The following is a 23317-nucleotide window of genomic DNA, read 5'->3' as shown; positions in this document are numbered from 1 at the left end:
CTCTGTTGTTGGAAAGCAGCGTCCATCATCAGAGACCCCCACCCCCCCAGGCCGTGCTCTCTTCTCCAGAGACCCCCCACCACCCAGGCCGTGCTCCCTTCTCCAGAGACCCCCACCACCCAGGCCGTGCTCCCTTCTCCAGAGACCCCCACCACCCAGGCCGTGCTCCCTTCTCCAGAGACCCCCACCACCCAGGCCGTGCTCTCTTCTCCAGAGACCCCCACCCCCCAAGGCCGTGCTCTCTTCTCCAGAGACCCCCACCACCCAGGCCGTGCTCTCTTCTCACTGCTGCCATCAGGTAGAAGGTACAAGAGCCTCAGGACTCGCACCACCAGGTTCAGGAACAGTTACTACCCCTCAACCATCAGGCTCCCGAACAAAAGGGGGATAACTACACTCACTTGCCCATCCATTGAGATGTCCCCACAACAAGTGATCTCACTTTACGGACTCTTTATCTCGTGTTCTCGTTATTTATTGCCATTTATTTATATTTGCATTTGCAGAGTTTTGTTGTCTTCTGCACTCTGGCTGATCTTTCACTGATCCTGTTTACAGTTACTATTCTATAGATTTGCTGAGGATGCCCGCGGGGAAATGAATCTCGGGCTGTATATGGCGATTCTGATAATAAAATTTACTTTGAATTTTGAAGACCAGGCCATCTCGATCCTGGTGCACGTGGGACTGTATAAAAAGACCCGAAACTGAACAAATACATCATATTTACTGACTCCTCATTTATTCTCCGTGCACGTTCAAGACAGACAGTAGTCCCTGGGAGAACAGGGGGCCGAGTGTGTAGAGATGACCCGAGGGAGGTGCACATAGACAGTAAAGAGCTTCTCCCTGTCACAGAGGCATCTAAAACTGGAGTGGTGGGGGAGCAGAGATGTGGAGATGAGAAATGAAAAGTTTAGTTCGATGAGCTGGCTGGGTGGCAGATGGGAGCAAAACTCTCTCAAATTTCAGAATCAGGTTTATTATCACCAAGTTGTTAACTTAGCAGCAGTTCAATGCAATACATAATATAGAAGAAAAAATAATAATAGAAAGTAAGTATATTAATTACAGTATAACGTATATTGAATAGATTAAAAATCATGCAGAAACAGAAATGCTATATATTTGAAAAGTGAGGTAGTGTCCAAAGCTTCAATGTCCATTCAGGAATCGGATGGCAGAGGGGAAGAAGCTGTTCCTGAATCGCTGAGTGTGTGTCTTCAGGCTCCTGTACCTCCTCCCTGATGGCAGAGGGGAAGAAGCTGTTCCTGAGTCGCTGAGTGTGTGTCTTCAGGCTCCTGTACCTCCTCCCTGATGGCAGAGGGGAAGAAGCTGTTCCTGAATCGCTGAGTGTGTGTCTTCAGGCTCCTGTACCTCCTCCCTGATGGCAGAGGGGAAGAAGCTGTTCCTGAGTCGCTGAGTGTGTGCCTTCAGGCTCCTGTACCTCCTCCCTGATGGCAGAGGGGAAGAAGCTGTTCCTGAATCACTGAGTGTGTGCCTTCAGGCTTCTGTACCTCCTCCCTGATGGTAACAGTGAGAAAAGGGCATGCCCTGGGTGCTGGAGGTCCTTAATAATGGATGCTGCCTTTCTGAGACACCGCTCCCTGAAGATGTCCTGGGTACTTTGTACGCTAGTACCCAAGATGGAGCGGACTAGATTTACAACCCTCTGCAGCTTCTTTCGGTCCTGTGCAGTCGCCCCTCCATACCAGACCGTGATGCAGCCTGTCGGAATGCTGTCCATAAATAGCGTCTGAGTGAGCGCTGGACTCACTGGGGCTTGGAAGGTTATGGAGCAGGTTCTGGTAAATGGGTTTAGCGAGCACCCGGCCTAGGTACACCTCCACACCTGCTCGTTAGCCGATCACATTAGAGCATGCAAGCACGGTCAAGAGGCTCTGTTGTTGTTCAGTCCAAACATCAGAATGGGGAAGAAACTTCGGTCTGAGTGACTTTGACCGTGTTGGTGCCAGATGGGGTGGTTCGAGTATCTTAGAAACTGCTGGGATTTTCACGATCAACAGTCCCTAGAGTTTAATAAGAATAAGAATAAGTACTTTATTGATCCTGAGTGGGAGTTTACAGAGAACGACGCGATAACCAAGGAAAAACACCCTGCGAGCGGCAGGTCTGTGGACGGAAAGACCTTGTTAACGAGAGAGAGGTCGGGGAGAACGGCCAGACTGGCTCAAGCTGACAGGAACTCAGATAACCACACGTTACTACGGTGGCGTGCGGAAGAGCATCTCTGAACGCACAACACGTCGAGGCTTGAAGTGGACGGGCTACAGCAGCAGAAGATCAAGGACGCACGAACAGGAGCTACTTGATAAAGTGGCCGCTGACCGCAGCTAGCCCGGGCACGGTGTGATGAAGTTCTCTTATCCAACTCCATGAAGAAGGACGCTGGCGCCATCTGCTGGCGGAGTAGAATACAGCTGCTCTCCTGAACTTTAGCTGAGACATCAGTGTGTTATCACACAGAAACACAAAGTGCCAAACTCTGTTTGACTCCTCATCCTCTAAATCTCTCCTATCCATGTACCTCTCTGTAGTAAAGGCCCACCAGCACCTTTACTTCCTGAGAAAGCTGAAGAAATTTGGCCTGTCCCTTAAAACCCTCACTGATTTCTATAGGTGCACCGTAGAAAGCGTTCTTCTAGGGTGCTTCACAACCTGGTATGGAAGTTGTCCTGTCCAAGACCGGAAGAAGCTGCAGAAGATCGTGAACACAGCCCAGCACATCGCACAAACCAATCTTCCATCCTTGGACTCACTTCACACCGCACGCTGTCGGAGCAGTGCTACCAGGATAATCAAGGACACGACCCATCCAGCCAACACACTTCTTGTCCCTCTTCCCTCTGGGAGAAGGTTCAGGAGCTTGAAGATTCGTACGGCCAGATTTGGGAACAGCTTCTTTCCAACTGTGATAAGACTGCCGAACGGATCCTGACCCGGATCTGGGCCGTACCTTCCAAATATCCGGGCCTGACTTGCACTACCTTACTTTCCCTTTTCTATTTTCTAATTATGATTTATAATTTAAATTTTTATGTTAGTTACTTCGATTTGTACTTCAGGGAGCACGAAACGCATAATCAAATGTCACTGTGATGATTGTACGCTCTAGTGTCAATTGGTGACAATAAACTATAATGGTAATGATATCCGGGACATCTTCAAGGAACGGTGTCTCAGAAAGGCAGCGTCCATCATTAAGGACCCCCAGCATCCAGGTCATGCTCTCTTCTCATTGTTACCATCAGGAAGGAGGAACAGGAGCCTGAAGGCACACACTCAACGATTCAGGAACAGCTTCTTCCTCTCTGCCATCAGGGAGGAGGTACAGGAGCCTGAAGGCACACACTCAACGATTCAGGAACAGCTTCTTCCTCTCTGCCATCAGGGAGGAGGTACAGGAGCCTGAAGACACACACTCAACGATTCAGGAACAGCTTCTTCCCCTCTGCCATCAGGGAGGGGGTACAGGAGCCTGAAGACACACACTCAGCGATTCAGGAACAGCTTCTTCCTCTCTGCCATCAGGGAGGAGGTACAGGAGCCTGAAGACACACACTCAACGATTCAGGAACAGCTTCTTCCCCTCTGCCATCAGGGAGGGGGTACAGGAGCCTGAAGGCACACACTCAGCGATTCAGGAACAGCTTCTTCCCCTCTGCCATCAGGGAGGAGGTACAGGAGCCTGAAGGCACACACTCAGCGATTCAGGAACAGCTTCTTCCCCTCTGCCATCAGGGAGGAGGTACAGGAGCCTGAAGACACACACTCAGCGATTCAGGAACAGCTTCTTCCCCTCTGCCATCAGGGAGGAGGTACAGAAGCCTGAAGGCACACACTCAACGATTCAGGAACAGCTTCTTCCCCTCTGCCATCAGGGAGGAGGTACAGGAGCCTGAAGGCACACACTCAGTGATTCAGGAACAGCTTCTTCCCCTCTGCCATCAGGGAGGAGGTACAGGAGCCTGAAGACACACACTCAGTGATTCAGGAACAGCTTCTTCCCCTCTGCCATCAGGGAGGGGGTACAGGAGCCTGAAGACACACACTCAATGATTCAGGAACAGCTTCTTCCCCTCTGCCATCAGGGAGGAGGTACAGGAGCCTGAAGACACACACTCAATGATTCAGGAACAGCTTCTTCCCCTCTGCCATCAGGGAGGAGGTACAGGAGCCTGAAGACACACAGTCAATGATTCAGGAACAGCTTCTTCCCCTCTGCCATCAGGGAGGAGGTACAGAAGCCTGAAGACACACACTCAACGATTCAGGAACAGCTTCTTCCCCTCTGCCATCAGGGAGGAGGTACAGGAGCCTGAAGGCACAAACTCAGTGATTCAGGAACAGCTTCTTCCCCTCTGCCATCAGGGAGGAGGTACAGGAGCCTGAAGGCACAAACTCAGTGATTCAGGAACAGCTTCTTCCCCTCTGCCATCAGGGAGGAGGTACAGGAGCCTGAAGGCACAAACTCAGTGATTCAGGAACAGCTTCTTCCCCTCTGCCATCCGATTTCTGAATGGACATTGAACCCATGAACACTACCTCAGTACTTCTTTATTTCTGTTTTTCCACTACTTATTTAACTATTATTCTTACTGTTTTTTCTTATGATGTTTTGCATCACACTGCTGCTGCAAAGACAAATTTCACGAGTCCATGCCGGAGATATTAAACCTGATTTAGACATCCAAACGTATTCTGTTGTGGTTCAGTCGGTCCATAGGGTTTTCGTGGCAAGTTACGGCATGCCAGGCCTTTCTTCCACGCAGATACTGCCGCTGCCCAGGCTGGGGTTTGAACCCAGGACCTTCTGCCTTGAAGTCCAGTGCTGATGCCACTACACCACCAGCCGGCCAAATGTATTCTAAACATCGTTACTTTTACGCACCTCCACCACTGCCACCAGTGGCTCGTTCGGCAAACCCACCACCCTCTGTGTGGAATAAGTTGTTCCCCTTAAATTTCCCCCTCTCACCCTAAACCTTCACCTCTAGCTTTAGACTACCCTACCCTGGAAAAAAAAACAACTTTTCATTCACTTTATTTATGCCTCTCATGATTTATAAACTTACGAGCTTCTTGCGCTCCTGAGGGAAAAATGATCTGACCTCTTCCCAAACAAGAGAAAATCTGCAGATGTTGGAAATCCAAGCAACACACACACAAAATGCTGGAGGAACACAGCAGGCCAGGCAGCATCCATGGAAAAGAGTAAACAGTCGAGATCTCTAATCAGGACCTCTTCCAGTCCTGATAAAGAGTCTCGGTCAGAAACTTCGGCTGGTTATTCCGCTCTCTAGATGACGCCTGGCCTGCTGAGTTCCTCCAGCATTTTGTGTGTCTATGTGTGTGTGTGTTGCTCTGGATTTCCAGCATCTGCAGAATCTCTTGCGTTTATCCAGTCTGTCCTTCGAAACTCAAATCCTCCATTCCTGGCACTGTCCTCTCATTCCACGTCAGCAAAACCGAAGAGCTGATTATTGACTACAGGAGGAAGAAACTGGGGGCCAGTCCTCATTAGGGGATCGGAGGTGGCGATCCACTTGAAATTCCTTGGTGATATCATTTCAGAAGAGCTGTGTAAGTATCAAGACAAAGAAGGCATGACAACGTCTCTACTTGCTTCTAAGTTTGTGCAGCTTTAGCATGCCTTCTAAAACTTTGGTATGTCTTCTAAAACTTTAGTATGTCCTCTAAAACTTTAGTATGTCCTTTAAAACTTTGGTATGTCCTCTAAAACTTTGGTATGTCTTCTAAAACTTTAGTATGTCCTCTAAAACTTTGGTATGTCTTCTAAAACTTTGGTATGTCTTCTAAAACTTTAGTATGTCCTCTAAAACTTTGGTATGTCTTCTAAAACTTTGGTATGTCTTCTAAAACTTTAGTATGTCCTCTAAAACTTTGGTATGTCTTCTAAAACTTTAGTATGTCCTCTAAAACTTTAGTATGTCCTCTAAAACTTTGGTATGTCTTCTAAAACTTTGGTATGTCTTCTAAAACTTTGGTATGTCTTCTAAAACTTTAGTATGTCCTCTAAAACTTTGGTATGTCTTCTAAAACTTTAGTATGTCCTCTAAAACTTTGGTATGTCTTCTAAAACTTTGGTATGTCTTCTAAAACTTTAGTATGTCCTCTAAAACTTTGGTATGTCTTCTAAAACTTTGGTATGTCTTCTAAAAGCAAACATGAGGAAATCTGCAGATGCTGGAAATTCAAGCACCACACACAAAATGCTGGTGGAACACAGCAGGCCAGGCAGCGTCTATAGGAAAAAGTACAGTCGATGTTTCGGGCCGAGACCCTTCATCAGGACTAACTGAAAGAAGAGATAGTAACAGATTTGAAAGTGGGAGGGGAAGGGGGAGATCCAAAATGATGGGAGAAGACCGGAGGGGGAGGAATGAAGCTGACTCTCCCTACACAGCTGGAGAAGGGAAAGGATCATGGGATGATGTGTATCCCTTTTGCCAATCAACTTTCCAGCTCTTAGCTTCATCCCTCCCCCTCTGGTCTTCTCCTATCATTTCGGATCTCCCCCTCCCCCTCCCACTTTCAAATCTCTTACTGTCTTTTCTTTCAGTTAGTCCTGACGAAGGGTCTCGGCCCGAAACGTCGACAGTGCTTCTCCGTATAGATGCTGCCTGGCCTGCTGCGTCCCACCAGCATTTTGTGTGTGTTGTTTTAAATGTTGGGACCACTCTCCTGAATCCTCCTGGTCAGCAGGGGGCGGCATTGAACCTGTTTTAGATGTTGGGACCACTCTCCTGAATCCTCCTGGTCAGCAGGGGGCGGTATTGAACCTGTTTTAGATGTTGGGACCACTCTCCTGAATCCTCCTGGTCAGCAGGGGGCGGCATTGAACCTGTTTTAGATGTTGGGACACTCTCCTGAATCCTCCTGGTCAGCAGGGGGCGGTATTGAACCTATTTTAGATGTTGGGACCACTCTCCTGAATCCTCCCGGTCAGCAGGGGGCGGCATTGAACCTGTTTTAGATGTTGGGACCACTCTCCTGAATCCTCCTGGTCAGCAGGGGGCGGTATTGAACCTGTTTTAGATGTTGGGACCACTCTCCTGAATCCTCCCGGTCAGCAGGGGGCGGTATTGAACTTGTTTCGAGTCCTGACGAAGGGTCTCGGCCCGAAACGTCGACAGCGCTTCTCCCTATAGATGCTGCCTGGCCTGCTGCGTCCCACCAGCATTTTGTGTGTGTTGTTTTAAATGTTGGGACCACTCTCCTGAATCCTCCTGGTCAGCAGGGGGCGGCATTGAACCTGTTTTAGATGTTGGGACCACTCTCCTGAATCCTCCTGGTCAGCAGGGGGGGGGGGTATTGAACCTGTTTTAGACGTTGGGACCACTCTCCTGAATCCTCCTGGTCAGCAGGGGGCGGTATTGAACCTGTTTTAGATGTTGGGACCACTCTCCTGAATCCTCCCGGTCAGCAGGGGGCGGCATTGAACCTGTTTTAGATGTTGGGACCACTCTCCTGAATCCTCCTGGTCAGCAGGGGGCGGTATTGAACCTGTTTTAGATGTTGGGACCACTCTCCTGAATCCTCCTGGTCAGCAGGGGGCGGTATTGAACCTGTTTTAGATGTTGGGACCACTCTCCTGAATCCTCCTGGTCAGCAGGGGGCGGTATTGAACCTGTTTTAGATGTTGGGACCACTCTCCTGAATCCTCCCGGTCAGCAGTGGGCGGCATTGAACCTGTTTTAGATGTTGGGACCACTCTCCTGAATCCTCCTGGTCAGCAGGGGGTGGTATTGAACCTGTTTTAGATGTTGGGACCACTCTCCTGAATCCTCCTGGTCAGCAGGGGGCGGCATTGAACCTGTTTTAGATGTTGGGACCACTCTCCTGAATCCTCCCGGTCAGCAGGGGGCGGCATTGAACCTGTTTTAGATGTTGGGACCACTCTCCTGAATCCTCCTGGCCAGCAGGGGGCGGTATTGAACCTGTTTTAGATGTTGGGACCACTCTCCTGAATCCTCCTGGTCAGCAGGGGGCGGCATTGAACCTGTTTTAGATGTTGGGACCACTCTCCTGAATCCTCCTGGTCAGCAGGGGGCGGCATTGAACCTGTTTTAGATGTTGGGACCACTCTCCTGAATCCTCCTGGTCAGCAGGGGGCGGCATTGAACCTGTTTTAAATGTTGGGACCACTCTCCTGAATCCTCCTGGTCAGCAGGGGGCGGTATTGAACCTGTTTTGAGTCCTGACGAAGGGTCTCGGCCCGAAACGTCGACAGCGCTTCTCCCTATAGATGCTGCCTGGCCTGCTGCGTCCCACCAGCATTTTGTGTGTGTTATTATGTCTTCTAAAACTTTGACAAACTTCTGTAGATCCACAGCGGAGAGTCTCCTGGCTGGTACGGGAGCAACAACGCCCAGGAATGGGAAAGCCTACAGGAAGGGGCAGATACCATCCAGTGCGTCCGCGGGGAGCCCGGCCACCGGAAAGCCGCATCGGACCCCCACCATCCAGGCCGTCCGGCTGCTGCCATGGAGGAGAAGGTTCCACCCCGCCTGGTTCAGGGACACAACCATCAGGCTCCTGACTTCACTCACCTCAACTCTGAACTGATTCCACGACCCACAGACTCACCTTCAAGGATACTACGACTCGTGTCCTCGGTACGTATGTATATATATCGATCTCTTTCTTAATATTTGCGCTGCCTGCCTTTTGCACGTTGGCAGCTTGTCAGTGTATTTCGTCACTGATTCCATCTTATTCCTTTGTTCTATTGTGAATGCCCGCAAGAAAATGAATCTCAGGGCGGTGTATGTTGATATACACGTACATAAAGAGTTAACGGATTTTAACCCCTTCTTGTTATCCGGAAAGGGCCCGTGGGCACAGAGAATGACCCAGAGGTGGGAGGGAGGAGATTTTTTTTAAATTGAGATACAGTGTGGTGTAGGCCCTCCAGCCCTGCGACCCCCCCCACCACCCCCGATCTTCTCCCAGCTCTGGGTAAGTAACCCCACTGCCCTGTGAGCAGCCTCGGGGGAGACGAAGACTACGGGGGTAAAACCCAGACAGCAGATCCGGAGTGGAGCCCCCTAAGGAGGCTGGACGTCACTGAACGTCCTCCCGGCAGCTAAGATGGAGTCGATGGGAATTGACGTGGTGGGGGAGGTGAACCCCTCCGCTGGTTGGAATCGTACCTGACACAAAGGAAGATGGTTGGAGGTCCATCGTCTCATCCCCAGGACATCACTGCAGGAGTTCCTCAGGGAAGTATCCTAGGACCAACCATCTTCAGCTGCTTCATCAATGACCTTCCTTCCATCGTAAGGTCAGAAGTGGGGATGTTTGCAGATGACTGCGCAACGTTCCTCACCGTTCGTGACTCCTCAGATGGTGAAGCGGTTCATACCCTAATGCGGCAGGACCTGGACAATATCCAGGCTTGGGCTGACAAGTGGCAAGTAACATTCAAGCCACACTAGTGCCGGGCGATGACCATCTCCAACAGGAGAGGCTCGAACCATCATCCCTCGACATTCAGTGGCATCACCATCACTGAAACCCCTACTGCCAACATCCCGGGGGTGACCATCAACAGGAAACTGAACTGGTCTAGAAATATAAACACCGTGGCTACCAGAGCAGGTCAAAGCCTAGCAATCCTGTGTAACTCACCTCCCAACTCCCCAGAGCCCGTCCACCATCGACAAGGCTCAGGTCAGGAGTGTAATGGAATACTCGCCCCTCGCCTGGATGAGTGAAGCCTCCATCAACACTCGAGAAGCTCGACACTGTCCAGTACGAGGCAGCTCACTCGATCGGTACCCCTTCCACAAGCATCCAGTCCCCCCACCATCGACGGACAGTTGCTGCAGTGTGTACTATCTACAAGATGCACTGTGACAACACACCAAAGTTCCTGAGGCAGCACCTCCCAGACCCACGACCACCACCGTCTAGAAGGACGAGAACAGCAGATACCGGGGAACACCACCACTGGGAAATCCCCCTCCGAGTCACTCCCCATCCTGACTCGGAAACATATCGCCGTTCCTTCATTGTCGCTGGGTCAGAATCACGGAATCCCCTCCCTAACAGCACTGGGGGTGAACCTACACCTCAGGGACTGCAGCGGTTCAAGAGGGCAGCTCATCGCCACCTTCTCAAGGGCAACTAGGGATGGGCAATAAATGCTGGCTTGGCTGGAGACGTAAGTAATAGAAGCTCCCGCAGCCAAGCTAGTGCCAAACGTGTCGCTTCCTGAGCTTTCCTTTGGACTCCACCGAGAGGGGGAGCTTGACGACTGGGCATCTCGGGATCTCCGTACCTTCCGTCCAGGCTCGGGCCCTGGAGAGCTCCTGCACCCATTGTCCTTCCAGACGGGCAGATGCCATCATATCGTCAATGCACGACGACCAACTAACCCACCAACCGGTGCGTCTTTGAATTGTGGGGGGGAACCGGAGCACCCGGAGGAAATCGGGTCACGGGGAGAACGTGCAAACTCCTCACAGGCAGTGCAAGACAGTCTCCTGTGGTTATTGCACTCAATGTGTGGGCAGTGGGTCAGTGCCATCTGCCCCTTGGATTGCAGTGGGTATACAAGTGGGCACAACTTCCGGGCATTTGGGTTACTGTAATCATAACCTGGGCTGTGGGTTGCAAGTGGGTCACGGCGATTGTAGGGACTGTTGTCGGGTGAGGAAAGAGAGTCTTAGCCGGTAGATATGAAGCAGTCTCGTTATTCAGCAAAAATGAGGCTCCGCAGGCACCATATGGAGACCCTTTCGGAGGAGGAGGCTGGCTCGACCCCAATGCTACACGGCATTTTACGTGCGAAAGGCCAGAGGACGGTTCCACGTTTCCGGTGCTTCCTTTACCCTACACGCAGACTTCACGGCTTCGCACACCTCACCCCTCCTCCACGGCTCCCTCTTCGCGCCCACGCCCCAAACACCGACTTGCGCTTTAATCAGCCTCGTCGGGTCTCCCGATGAACTGTAGTTCACGGCTTTTAGGAACCCATTGTTCAGAGCTGTATTTTAAATTTAATCTACAATCCATATTCAGATCTGAAGTCTGGTGGCTGAAGTTATTCACTATACCTCCAAACCCCCAAAAACCCCATGTATCTATTTTCTGTCTGTCCGTACTGTTCTTCCTGTTGCACGTTCATTATGGGTAAGTTGTCACAGAAGAGACAAGTATAGTTACGTATTCAAACTTGATCTTTAGTTCAATTTTTGTCAGGTTCAAGGATGGAGTAAGTTGGGGGGGGGGATAATTTTTTTGTTGAACGCTTCTCTTACCGTTTAAATACGTTCAAGGGCGCTTGGCTTAGTACGTTTAAATCTGCTACCGCTTAAGTACGATAAGACTGTCTACTTTGTTATTTCTATGAGACCTGATGGAGAGTATCGGCCCGAAACATCGACTGCTTATACACTTTTGCCCGGCCTGCTGAGCTCCTCCAGCACTTTGTGTGTGTTGCTTCAGATTTCCAGCATCTGCAGACTTTCTCTCGTTTGTGTTATTTCATTAAATCGCTAGCTTTCGTTGGATTAGTTTTTATTATTTCAAGATTGTTTGTTTTGCTGGTGTCTTAATTCAAACTTCAAAAAAAGTAAATTTTATTATCAGAGTACATATACGTCACCCCGAGATTCATTTCCCTGCGGGCGTACTCAGCAAATCTATAGAATAGTAACTGTAACCAGGATCAGTGAACGATCAGCCAGAGTGCAGAAGACAACAAACTGTGCAAATGCAAATATAAATAAATAGCAATAAATAACGAGAACGTGAGATAAAGAGTCCTTAAAGTGAGATCATTGGTTGTAGGAACATCTCAATAGATGGGCAAGTGAGTGAAGTTATCCCCTTCTGTTCGGGAGCCTGATGGTTGAGGGGTGATAACTGTTCCTGAACCTGGTGGTGCCGAGTCCTGAGGCTCCTGTACCTTCTACCTGATGGTTGAGGGGTAGTAACTGTTCCTGAACCTGGTGGTGCGAGTCCTGAGGCTCTTGTACCTTCTACCTGATGGCAGCAGCGAGAAGAGAGCACGGCCTGGGGTGGTGGGGGTCTCTGGAGAAGGGAGCACGGCCTGGGTGGTGGGGGTCTCTGGAGAAGGGAGCACGGCCTGGGCGGTGGGGGTCTCTGGAGAAGGGAGCACGGCCTGGACGGTGGGGGTCTCTGGAGAAGAGAGCACGGCCTGGGCGGTGGGGGTCTCTGGAGAAGGGAGCACGGCCTGGGTGGTGGGGGTCTCTGGAGAAGGGAGCACGGCCTGGGCGGTGGAGGTCTCTGAAGAAGGGAGCACGGCCTGGGCGGTGGGGGTCTCTGGAGAAGGGAGCACTGCCTGGGTGGTGGGGGTCTCTGGAGAAGGGAGCACGGCCTGGGCGGTGGGGGTCTCTGGAGAAGAGAGCACGGCCTGGGCGGTGGGGGTCTCTGGAGAAGGGAGCACGGCCTGGGTGGTGGGGGTCTCTGGAGAAGAGAGCACGGCCTGGGTGGTGGGGGTCTCTGGAGAAGGGAGCACAGCCTGGGTGGTGGGGGTCTCTGGAGAAGAGAGCACGGCCTGGGTGGTGGGGGTCTCTGATGATGGACGCTGCTTTCCTACGACAGTGTTTCATGTCGATGTGCTCAATGGTGGGGAGGGTTTTACCCGTGATGGACTGGGCCGAAACCACTACCTTTTGTAGGATTTTCCGTTCAAAGGGATTGGTGTTTCCATATCAACACACTCTCCACTACACATCCGTAGAAGTTTGTCAAAGTTTTAGATCTTGTGCCAAATCTCCACAGACTCCCGAAGAAGCAGAGGTGCTGTTGTGCTTTCTCCGTAACCTCACTTATCTGACGAGACCAGGACAGGTTCTCTGAAATAGTAACGCCCGGGAATTTGACGTTGCCGACCCTCTCCACCTCTGATCCTCCGATGAGGACTGGCTGATGGACCTCTGGTTTCCATCTCCCGAAGTCTCCAATCAGCTCCTTGGTCTCGCTGACATTGAGCGAGGGGTTGTTGTTATGACACCACTCGGCCAGATTTTCAATCTCCCTCCTGTGCGCTGACTCATCGCCACCTTGGATTCGGCCCGCAACAGCGTTGTCGTCAGCAAACTTGTACACAGCGTGGAGCCGTGTTTAGCCGCACGGTCGTAGGTGTAAGGAGAGTGGAGCCGGGGGGATAAGCACGCAGTCTGGTGGTGATGGAGACCGTGGAGGAGGCGTTGTTGCTAACCTGAACTGACTGGGGTCGGCCAGTGAGGAAACCCAGGACACAGTTGTACGAGGGGGTGTGCAGTGTCAACTCCGGCTCCCCCGTTGCTGAGTCTCTGAACAGGATTGGCTGGTCTTCAGTGTGACCAGTCTGCAGGCCGTGCAATGAGTGTGGGGATAGTGAACTACTGCAATTTCTAAGTGGAATATGAGTTATTGTAAATCGACGGTGCGGTTATTGTAATCAACACATGGACAATGGGTTATGGAAATATATTTATGGGTGACTTCAAAAGGGCAACAATTATACCAGTGCCCTCGAGGAGCAGGGTGAACTGCCTCAGTTTAAAGGCCACAGTTTAAGAATAAGGGGTGGGCCATTTAGAACGGAGTTGGGGAAAAACTTTTTCACCCGGAGAGTTGTGGATCTGTGGAATGCTCTGCCTCAGAAGGCAGTGGAGGCCAATTCTCTGGATGCTTTCAAGAAAGAGTTAGATAGAGCTCTTAAAGGTAGCGGAGTCAAGGGATATGGGGAGAAGGCAGGAACGGGGTACTGATTGTGGATGATCAGCCATGATCACAGTGAATGGCGGTGCTGGCTCGAAGGGCCGAATGGCCTACTCCTGCACCTATTGTCTGTTGTCAATGACGGTCACTCAGTTGTACTCACTTCTACGGCGGTGAAGCGCTCTGAGAGGCTGCTCACAACTGGAATCAACTCTTGCCTAAGTAGGGACCGGGACCTGCTGCAAATTTGCCTGTCGTCACAACGGGTCTACAGCAGACGCGATCTCGCCGGCTCTCCACTCGGCCTTGGACCACCCGGACAATAGCAGCACCTACGTCACCATCAAACCCTCAGTTCTAATCAGCAGGCTCCAAAACCTGGGCCTCAGCAGCTGGACCCTTGACTTCCTCAGCGGGAGACCACAGTCCGTGAGGGTCGGGAATAACATCTCCTTCCCGCTGACAATAGCCCACTCCTCTACTCTCCCTACGCCCGCGACCGCGTGGCCAGACGCAGCTCAAGCGCCATCTATAAATTTGCCGGTGACACAGCTGTCGTTGGCAGAATTTCAGGCGGTGACGAGGGGGCGTACAGGAGCGAGAGTGGTTGAGAGGTGTCGCAACAACCTTGTGCTCAACATCAGCAAGACCGAGGAATTGATTGTGGGCTTCGGGAAGGGGAAGTCGAGGGAACACACACCTGTCCTCATCGGGGGATCGGAAGTGAAGAGAGTGAGCAACTTCAAGTTCCTGGGTGTCAATATCTCTGAGGATCTAACCTGGTCCCAACATATCGATGCAGCTACAAAGAAGGCACGGCAGTGGCTATATTTCATCAGGAGTTTGAAGAGATTTGGTCTGTCACCAAAGACACTCGCAAGTTTCTACAGATGTACGCGGGAAGCATTCTGACTGGTATGGGGGAGGGAGGCTGCTGCACAGGATCGGAAAAAAGCTGCAAGAAGTTGCAAACTGGGCCGGCTCCCATCATGGGCCGAGTCTCTCCAGCTTCCAGGACACCCTCCAAAGGCGAGTCCTCAAAAAGTTAGCATCTATCATTAAGAAGCTGGCATCCATCATTGTCCAGGACATGCCCTCTTCTCACTGTTACCATCAGGGAGGAGGTACAGGAGCCTGAAGACACACACTCAGTGATTCAGGAACAGCTTCTTCCCCTCTGCCATCAGGGAGGAGGTACAGGAGCCTGAAGGCACACACTCAGCGATTCAGGAACAGCTTCTTCCCCTCTGCCATCAGGGAGGGGGTACAGGAGCCTGAAGGCACACATTCAACGATTCAGGAACAGCTTCTTCCCCTCTGCCATCAGGGAGGAGGTACAGGAGCCTGAAGACACACACTCAGCGATTCAGGAACAGCTTCTTCCCCTCTGCCATCAGGGAGGAGGTACAGGAGCCTGAAGACACACACTCAGCGATTCAGGAACAGCTTCTTCCCCTCTGCCATCAGGGAGGGGGTACAGGAGCCTGAAGGCACACACTCAACGATTCAGGAACAGCTTCTTCCCCTCTGCCATCAGGGAGAGGGTACAGGAGCCTGAGGACACACACTCAACGATTCAGGAACAGCTTCTTCCCCTCTGCCATCCGATTTCTGAACGGACATTGAACCCATGGACACTAACTCAATACTTTCTCCGTCTCTTTTTGCACTGATTATTTAATTTAATTTCCCTTTTTATGCGTAATTGTAACTCACAGTTTTTAATATTATGTATTGCAATGGACTGCTGCTGCAAAAACCACAATTCTCATGATATATGCTGGTGATATTAAACCTGATTTTGATTTATTGTACTAAACCAGTGGACAGAGTATAATTGTGATTAACATAGCGATTGGGTTCTGTAATCAACAGCCAGGGAGTGGATTATTGTAGATGTTGAACACCAGCAATTTTGCAGGCGCCGGAACACAAGATGCTAGGGGGGAAATCTCCTTTGTTCCACCTGTGGCCACCCATTTTAATTCTAATTCCCGTTCCCACCCCGACATGTCACTCTGCGGTCTCCTCTACGAAGGCCGCACTCAGGGTGGAGGAGCAACACCTTATATCCTGTCTGGGTAGCCTCCCATGTCCTTTCTCCCACGATCCACGCTCCTCTACAATCAGATTTCTTCCTCTTCAGCCCTTTACCTCTTCCAGCTTCTCACCTCATCGAGTCTCCTCCACCCACCCACCTCCCCCTCACCTGGTTTCACCAGCTTTTATTCCTTCCCCTACCCCCCAACCCACTTATTCTGGCTTCTGCCCCTTCCTCCTCAGTCCTGATGAAGGATCTCGGTCCAAAACATCGACTGCTCTTTCCCCTCCGCAGATGCTGCCTGACCTGCTGAGTTCCTCCAGCATTTTTGTGTGAGTCGTGGATTATTGAAATGTATGGACGGCGTTTTATTGTAATGAACAAACAGACAGTGGGTTCTTATAATTAGTTTGCAGATAAATGTTCTGACTAGGGGTGACTACAACCTAATGTACAGAGTGTGAGTTACGCAATAGGCAGACGGACAGTGTGTTTATTGATCTAATAATCATTTATTTTCCAATCTGTCCACAACCTTTGAACATATATTTTCTCGCAATAGTCATTTGTGGCGGTTTTTCGCGCAGGTAATGCAGAGAGAGTTCGCTCCCCTCTTGAGCCCGGGCGCAGCGGAACTAAAAGAAGGCGTCCTGAGAATAAACATTCCGGCCGGCCGGGGACTGTTGTTAGGGTGGCACTCACTTCGGCTGGCTTCCGGAACGGGCGGACAGACGGCGGTTACCGTGACAACGCGACGGGGGCCGGTGAAGTGAGGGAGCGCCGCGCCACCGGGGGTGGGGGTGGGGTGGCGGTGAGGAGGGAGCGCCGCGCGGTGAGGAGGGGAGGCGATGAGGGATCTCCGCACGGTGGGGGGGGGGGGGCGGCGAGGTAGGAGCGCTGCATTGTGGGAGGGGAGGCGATGAGGGATCTCCGCACGGTGAGGAGGGAGCGCAGCATTATAGAAGTGCTGCACCGTGGGAGGGGAGAGCAGTGGACTGTGAGGGCGGTGAGGAGGGATCTCCACACCATGGGAGGGCTGGTGAAGAGGGAGAGCGGAGAGGAGGGAGCACAATGGGTGGGGAGGTGAGGAGGGAACTCCACATCATGGGAGGGGCAGCGAGGGAGAGCTACACCGGCGGAGGGGTGGTGAGGAAGCGCTTCATCATACGAGTTGCACTCTATTGCCTTAACCGGTGTCACTGAGGCAAGATTTGTCTGTCCTGATCACAGTCCCGCTTGTCACAAACAACTGGAAATCTGAGCAACACACACAAGACTCTGGAGGAACTCAGCAGGCCAGTCAGCATCTGTGGGAAAGGCTATTGTCAACGTTTCTGGCCAAAACTCTTTTGGCAGGACCTGCCCTGCCCTCCAGCATTTTGTGAGTGTTGACAGTTCAGCTTGTGGCAAATCACTGTGCACATATTGACTGCCAAGGTTTGCTACGGTGACAACAATTCCAAAGATACCAAATTAGCCCTGAAGTTCTTCGGGACATCCCGAGTAGGACTGGACCTTCTGGACTGGTGCAGAGCCAACATCCTGTCTCTTAATGTGAACAAAACAAAAGAGATGGTTGTTGACTTCAGGAGGGCACGGAGCGACCACTCCCCGCTGAACATCGACGGCTCCTCGGTAGAGATCGTAAACAGCACCAAATTTCTTGGTGTTCACCTGACGGAGAATCTCACCTGGTCCCTCAACACCAGCTCCATAGCAAAGAAAGCCCAGCAGCGTCTCTACTTTCTGCGAAGGCTGAGGAAAGTCCATCTCCCCCCCCCCCCCCCCAATCCTCATCACATTTTACAGGGGTTGTATTGAGAGCATCCTGAGCAGCTGCATCACTGCCTGGTTTGGAAATCGCACCATCTCGGATCGCAAGACCCTGCAGCAGATAGTGAGGTCAGCTGAGAAGATCATCGGGGTCATTTACACTACACGCTGCATCTGCAAAGGAAACAGCATTATGAAGGACCCCATACAATCTCTTCTCCCTCCTGCTGTCTGGGAAAAGGCTCCGAAGCATTCGGGCTCTCACGACCAGACTATGTAACAGTTTCTTCCCCCAAGCTATCAGACTCCTCAATACCCGAAGCCTAGTCTGACACCTTGCCCTACTGTCCTGTTTATTATTTATTGTAATGCCTACACTGTTTTTGTGCACTTTATGAAGTCCAGTGTAGGTCTGTAGTCCAGTGTAGGTCTGTAGTCTAGTGTAGGTCTGTAGTCTAGTGTAGCTTTCTCTGTGTTTTTTTTTATTATGTAGTTCAGTCTAGTTTTTGTACTGTGTCGTGTAACACCATGGTCCTGAAAAAGGTCTCATTTTTACTATGCACTGTACCAGCAGTTATGGTCGAAATGACAATAAAAGTTGACTTGACTTGACTTGGACAGATCTGACACAGAGCAGCTTAGAGGAAATACCATCTTCAGCTTGCACTGGGGCTGGGAATTCAAAGGGAGCATCGCTGGGGTGATGCAGCAAGGAAGCCCAACGAGTCCGTGCCAAACGTCCACCCATTTACACTGATCCCAAAATATTCTCCCCACCCATCATCAGAGAACCCGCCCCCGCCATGCAGGCCAGCTCTCTCCTCACTGCTGCCATCAGGTCAAAGGCACAACAGCCTCAGGATTTGCACCACCAGCTTCAAGAACAGTTACCACCCCTCAACCATCAGGCTCCTGAACAAAAGGGGATAACTACACTCACTTTATGAGATGTTCCCACAACCAGTGATCTCACTTTAAGGACTCTTTATCTCAGGTTCTGGTTATTTATTGCTATTTATTTATATTTGCACAGTTTGTTGTCTTCTGCACGCTGGTTGATCTTTCATTGATCCCGTTACAGACACTATTCTATAGACTGGCTGAATATGCCCGCAGGAAAAAGAATCTCAGGGTTGTATGTGGTGACATACGTGTACTTTGATAATGAAAAGTTAAGTTGAACTTTGAGAGGGAAATCTATCTATCTACTTAATGAGATACAGCCTGGAATCGGCCCTTTGAGCAATGCTGCCCAGCAATCCCGATTTAACTGAGGTCTAATCACGGGACAATTTACAATGACCGATTAACCGATAAACCGGCAGGTCTTTGAAATTTGGGAAGAAACCCTCGCGGATCAAACAAACCCGTTACAGGCGGTGGCAGGAATGGAATTAACGGCAGCCTTTTGTGGGCGGAAATCCTCCCATCCACGTACTTAATGCAAATCTCTCTTAATCGCTGAAACAACCTGCGTCTACTCACGAGTTTTCATTTGCTAAGAAGGTCTTGGCTGTGCAGAGAAACTCAATGCACTCGCAGGTGGAGCATGTAACCTGCAAACGCTCGCACAAAGACTGGAGATCAGAACCGGGTTTATTATCTCTGACAAATGCTGTTTTGAGGCAGCAGTGGAGTGCAATTCATAATTTGAAAAATTACTTTAAGTTACAATAAGAAACAAGTGAATCGTCTTGCCGAAGGGTCTCGGCCCAAACGCCGACTGGACTTTTTTTCCATAGATGCTGCCTGGCCTGCCAAGCTTCTCCAGCGTTTTGTGTGAGTTGATAAGAAGCATAAAAATTAGATAAGTAGCACAAAACAAAAGAACAAGATATTGAGGTGGTGTTCACGGGTTCAAGGACCGTTAAGAAATCTGATGGCGGAGGGGAAGAAGCTGTTCCTAAAACATTGAGCGAATGTCTTCAGGCTCCTGTCCCTCCTTCCTGATCAGAATCAGGTTTAATAACACTGGCATATGTTGTGAAGTTTGTTGCCTTTGCATCAGTAGTACAATGAAATACATAATGAAATCTGGGAATAACAGTAAGAATGTATATGTTGATTAGTTAAATTAAATAAGTAGGGCAAAAATAGAAATAAAAAAGTAGTGATGTAATGTTCATGGGTTAGATGTCCATTGAGAAATCAGATGGCAGAAGGGAAGAAGCTATTCCTGAATTGTTGAGTGTGTGCCTTCAGGCTCCTGTACCTCCTCCCTGATGGCAGAGGGGAAGAAGCTGTTCCTGAATCGTTGAGTGTGTGCCTTCAGGCTTCTGTACCTCCTTCCTCATGGCAGCAGTGAGAAGAGGGCATGTCCTGGGTGATGGGAGTCCTTAATGATGGACACCGCATTTTTGAGGCTCCGCTCCTTGAAAACGTCCTGGATACTACAGAGTCTGTTGCCCGCGATGGAGCTGACTGAATTAAATAAGTAGCGCCTTTCTGAGACACTGCTCCTTGAAGATGTCCTGGATACGACGGAGGCCGGTGCCCGTGATGGAGCTGACTGAGTTTACAACTCTCTGCAGCTTACTTTGATCCTGTGCTCGCCACGGTACATCTGTAGAAGTTTGCGAGTGTTCCAGGTGACATACCAAATCTCTTCCAACTCCTAATGAAGTATAGCCGTGCCTTCTTCGTGATTTGTTTAGTGATGGTAGTGGTGAGAATGGGTGCCACCTTTCGAAGGTCGGGATTGAACCCGGATTCACTGTATCTGTGAGGAAATGAATCTACCTGCTGGTCTACTCCCCCCCCCCCCCCCCCCCAGTACCTCACCGCAAGATTACAGGAACATGGAGGGGTACCAAAATGTCTGTAAGGCCGTTCTGGTATCCCTCCCTGTGAGTGCGTGGGTATTGTAGTTACTGTCTGGGTAAGACCACGCACCAGCTAGGGGAATGAGATATAACCCAGTAGTAGTCATTGACTGCTATCTCGCAGATACAGGCCTTTCAGTCCATCTAGTCCATGCCAAACTTATTCTTATTGAAAATGCAGTAGAACAGAGTGATCTAGGAATAATGGTGCATAGGCCCCTGAAGGTGGAATCTCATGTGGATAGGGTGGTGAAGAAAGCTTTTGGTATGCTGGCCTTTATAAATCAGAGCATTGAGTATAGGAGTTGGGATGTAATGTTAAAATTGTACAAGGCATTGGTGAGGCCAAATTTGGAGTATTGTGTACAGTTCTGGTCACCGAATTATAGGAAAGATGTCAACAAAATAGAGAGCGTACAGAGGAGATTTACTAGAATGTGACCTGGGTTTCAGCACCTAAGTTACAGGGAAAGGTTGAACAAGTTAGGTCTTTATTCTTTGGAGCATAGAAGGTTGAGGGGGGACTTGTTTGAAGTATTTAAAATTATGAGGGGGATAGATAGAGTTGACGTGGATAGGCTTTTTCCTTTTTCAAACAAGAGGACATGTTGAGAGTCAGGGGGCAAAAGTTTAGGGGTAACACGAGGGGGAACTTCTTTACTCAGAGAGTGGTAGCTGTGTGGAACAAGCTTCCAGTAGAAGTGGTAGAGCCAGGTTCGGTATTGTCATTTAAAGTAAAATTGGATCGGTATATGGAGAGGAAAGGAATGGAGGGTTATGGGCTGAGTGCCGGTCGGTGGGACTAGGTGAGAGTAAGCGTTTGGAACAGACTAGAAGGGCCGAGATGGCCTGTTTCCGTGCTGTAATTGTTATATGGTTATTCTGCCTAGTTTCGTTGACCCACACCTGGACCATAACCCACCCATCCATGTACTTACCCAAACTCCTCTTCCACTTCCCCCATCACTGAACTGTTCCCACAACCTATCGACTCTCTTTCAAGGACTCTTCATCTCAAGTTCTCGATATTTACTGTTATTTTTTTTCTCCTTTTTTGTAATTGCGCAGATTGCTGTTCTCTGCACATTGGTGGTTCCTCCGTCCCGTTGCGTGCGGTCTGTCATCGATTCTGTTGTGTTTCTTGCATTGCCTGTGATTGCCTGGTGGTTAGCAGACTGCTTTACCGTACGGCCGACCTGGGTTCATCTCCCGCCACTGCCTGTCCGGAGTTTGTACGTTCTCCCCGTAACCGCGTCCAAAGAGAAATTGGTAGGTTAATTGGTCACTGTAAATTGCCCCGTGATTAGGCTAGGGTTAAATCGGGGGATTGCTGGCCGGCACGGCTCAAAGGGTTGAAAGGGCTGATTATGCGCTGTAACTCAATAAATGAATGAGTGAGTCAATAAATAAATATCAAACAATCAGTCAGTCTCAGGGTTGTATACGGTGACATATATGTACTTTGATAATAAATTTACTTCGAACTTTTAAATGTTGAAATTGAACCCAAATGGAGTCACGAGTTTGCATTTGCTAAAGTGATCTTAGTTCTGTGGTAAATCTGGACTAACTTTTGTTTCTGTACAGAACGAGGGCATTTGGCTGTTGAGTAATCCCATTCTCCCTACCCTATTTCACCCATACCTACTCTCTGTCACACACAGCTCAAGTTTATTGTCCGGTGAGGTACAGTGGAAAACTTGGATCAGACAACGCACAGAATCCGTTAAACATAAACTATGCATACATTATATCGACATCGTCATCGTTGTGTGCCGTGTCGAATGACGTAGGCGGTCTTGGTCTTCCGTGGTTGACCTTTGAAAATATTTCTGCGCAAGTGGTTTGCCACTGCCTCTCCTGGGCAGACGGGTGACCCCAGCCATTATCAACGCTCCTCAGAGATTCTCTAACACAAGAAAGTCTGCAGATGTTGGAAATCCAAAGCAACACACACACAAGACACTGTGGGAACTCAACAGGCTGGGCAGCATCCCTGGAAAAGAGTAATCAGTTGACATTTCGTGCCGAGACCCTTCATGCCTTCGTGCCGAGAACTTCTTCCTGAAGAAAGGTCCTGGCCCGAAATTCTTTTCCGTGGGCGCTGCCTGACCTGTTGAGTTCCTTTAGCGCCCCAGGTGTGTTGCTGATCGGAGATTTTCAGCTTGGCATCAATTTCGCATGACCAGATTGAATTGAATTGCTATAAATTACACATGTAGACCGAGTCGTAACGTAAACTGCTCACGTATGTGAAGGATTTAAGTAATAAAGTCAATTCAATTCAAACCAGGACTTGTGGTATGCACCAGATTCTCCTTACGACCATCAACTCTTCATGTGACCCGGGTTAAGCAGTTTGCCCAAGGGTGACCTGCAGGCTAGTGGAGGGAAGGAGCACCTTACACCTCCTTTGGTAGAGTGCTATCTCTACCCCGCCACCCTATTTTTAAAAAAAACTGCACAGAACAGGACATTGCTACAAAAAGACACAATCTGAGTCTAATCAATGGGAGAGCACAAGACGGTCCACAGTGTTCATTTGCTGAGATAGGGTTTGGGCCCCGATGAAGGGACTCAACCCGAAACGTCGACTGTTTATTCCCCTCTGTAGATGCTGCCTGACCTGCTGAGCTCCTCCAGTGTTCAGTGTGTGTGTTGCTCTGGATTTCCAGCATCTGCAGAACCTCTTACGTTTCAGGTTAGGGTGGCGCGGGTCATTTCGAGAGCTTGACGGCTGTGGGGGAGTATCTGTCCCTGAAGCCGGTGGTACGGGCTGATGTGCGGCAGCAGTCAGAAGAGGGGCCTGGCCGAGATGACGGGGATCGCTGAGGCCTTCTCGACACCGGTGCGGGCTGTGCCCACCGCTCTGCGCAGCTTCTTGTGTTCCCGTTGCGGGTCACGTTCCAAAACTCCTCCCAACTCTCAAACTCGTTACCCCCTGCTAGGGGTAACTTAG

The 23317-nt window shown here is 50.1% G+C and overlaps 1 protein-coding gene across 6 annotated transcripts in view; it reads left to right on the top strand.

The window, feature by feature from the left end:
• The first annotated feature begins 8565 nt into the window (after positions 1-8565).
• Positions 8566-23317, top strand: part of mus81 (MUS81 structure-specific endonuclease subunit) — a 202677-nt gene continuing 187925 nt past the window's right edge. Inside the window, exon 1 of one of the 6 annotated variants that reach the window (XM_073031287.1) lies at positions 8566-8660. The gene's annotated coding sequence lies outside the window, so the exon portion shown is untranslated. Of the gene's footprint in view, positions 8661-16448; positions 16533-16684; positions 16701-19899; positions 20125-21446; positions 21628-23317 lie in introns of those variants that run through there. The other 5 variants (XM_073031285.1, XM_073031284.1, XM_073031289.1 and 2 more) reach the window with 5 other exon arrangements.

This window comes from Hemitrygon akajei, chromosome 28 (genome assembly GCF_048418815.1).
Source record: "Hemitrygon akajei chromosome 28, sHemAka1.3, whole genome shotgun sequence".
Taxonomy (NCBI): Eukaryota; Metazoa; Chordata; class Chondrichthyes; order Myliobatiformes; family Dasyatidae; genus Hemitrygon; species Hemitrygon akajei.
The sequence above is the reverse complement of the archived record's forward strand: the minus strand, read 5'-3'. Positions and strand labels throughout refer to the sequence as shown.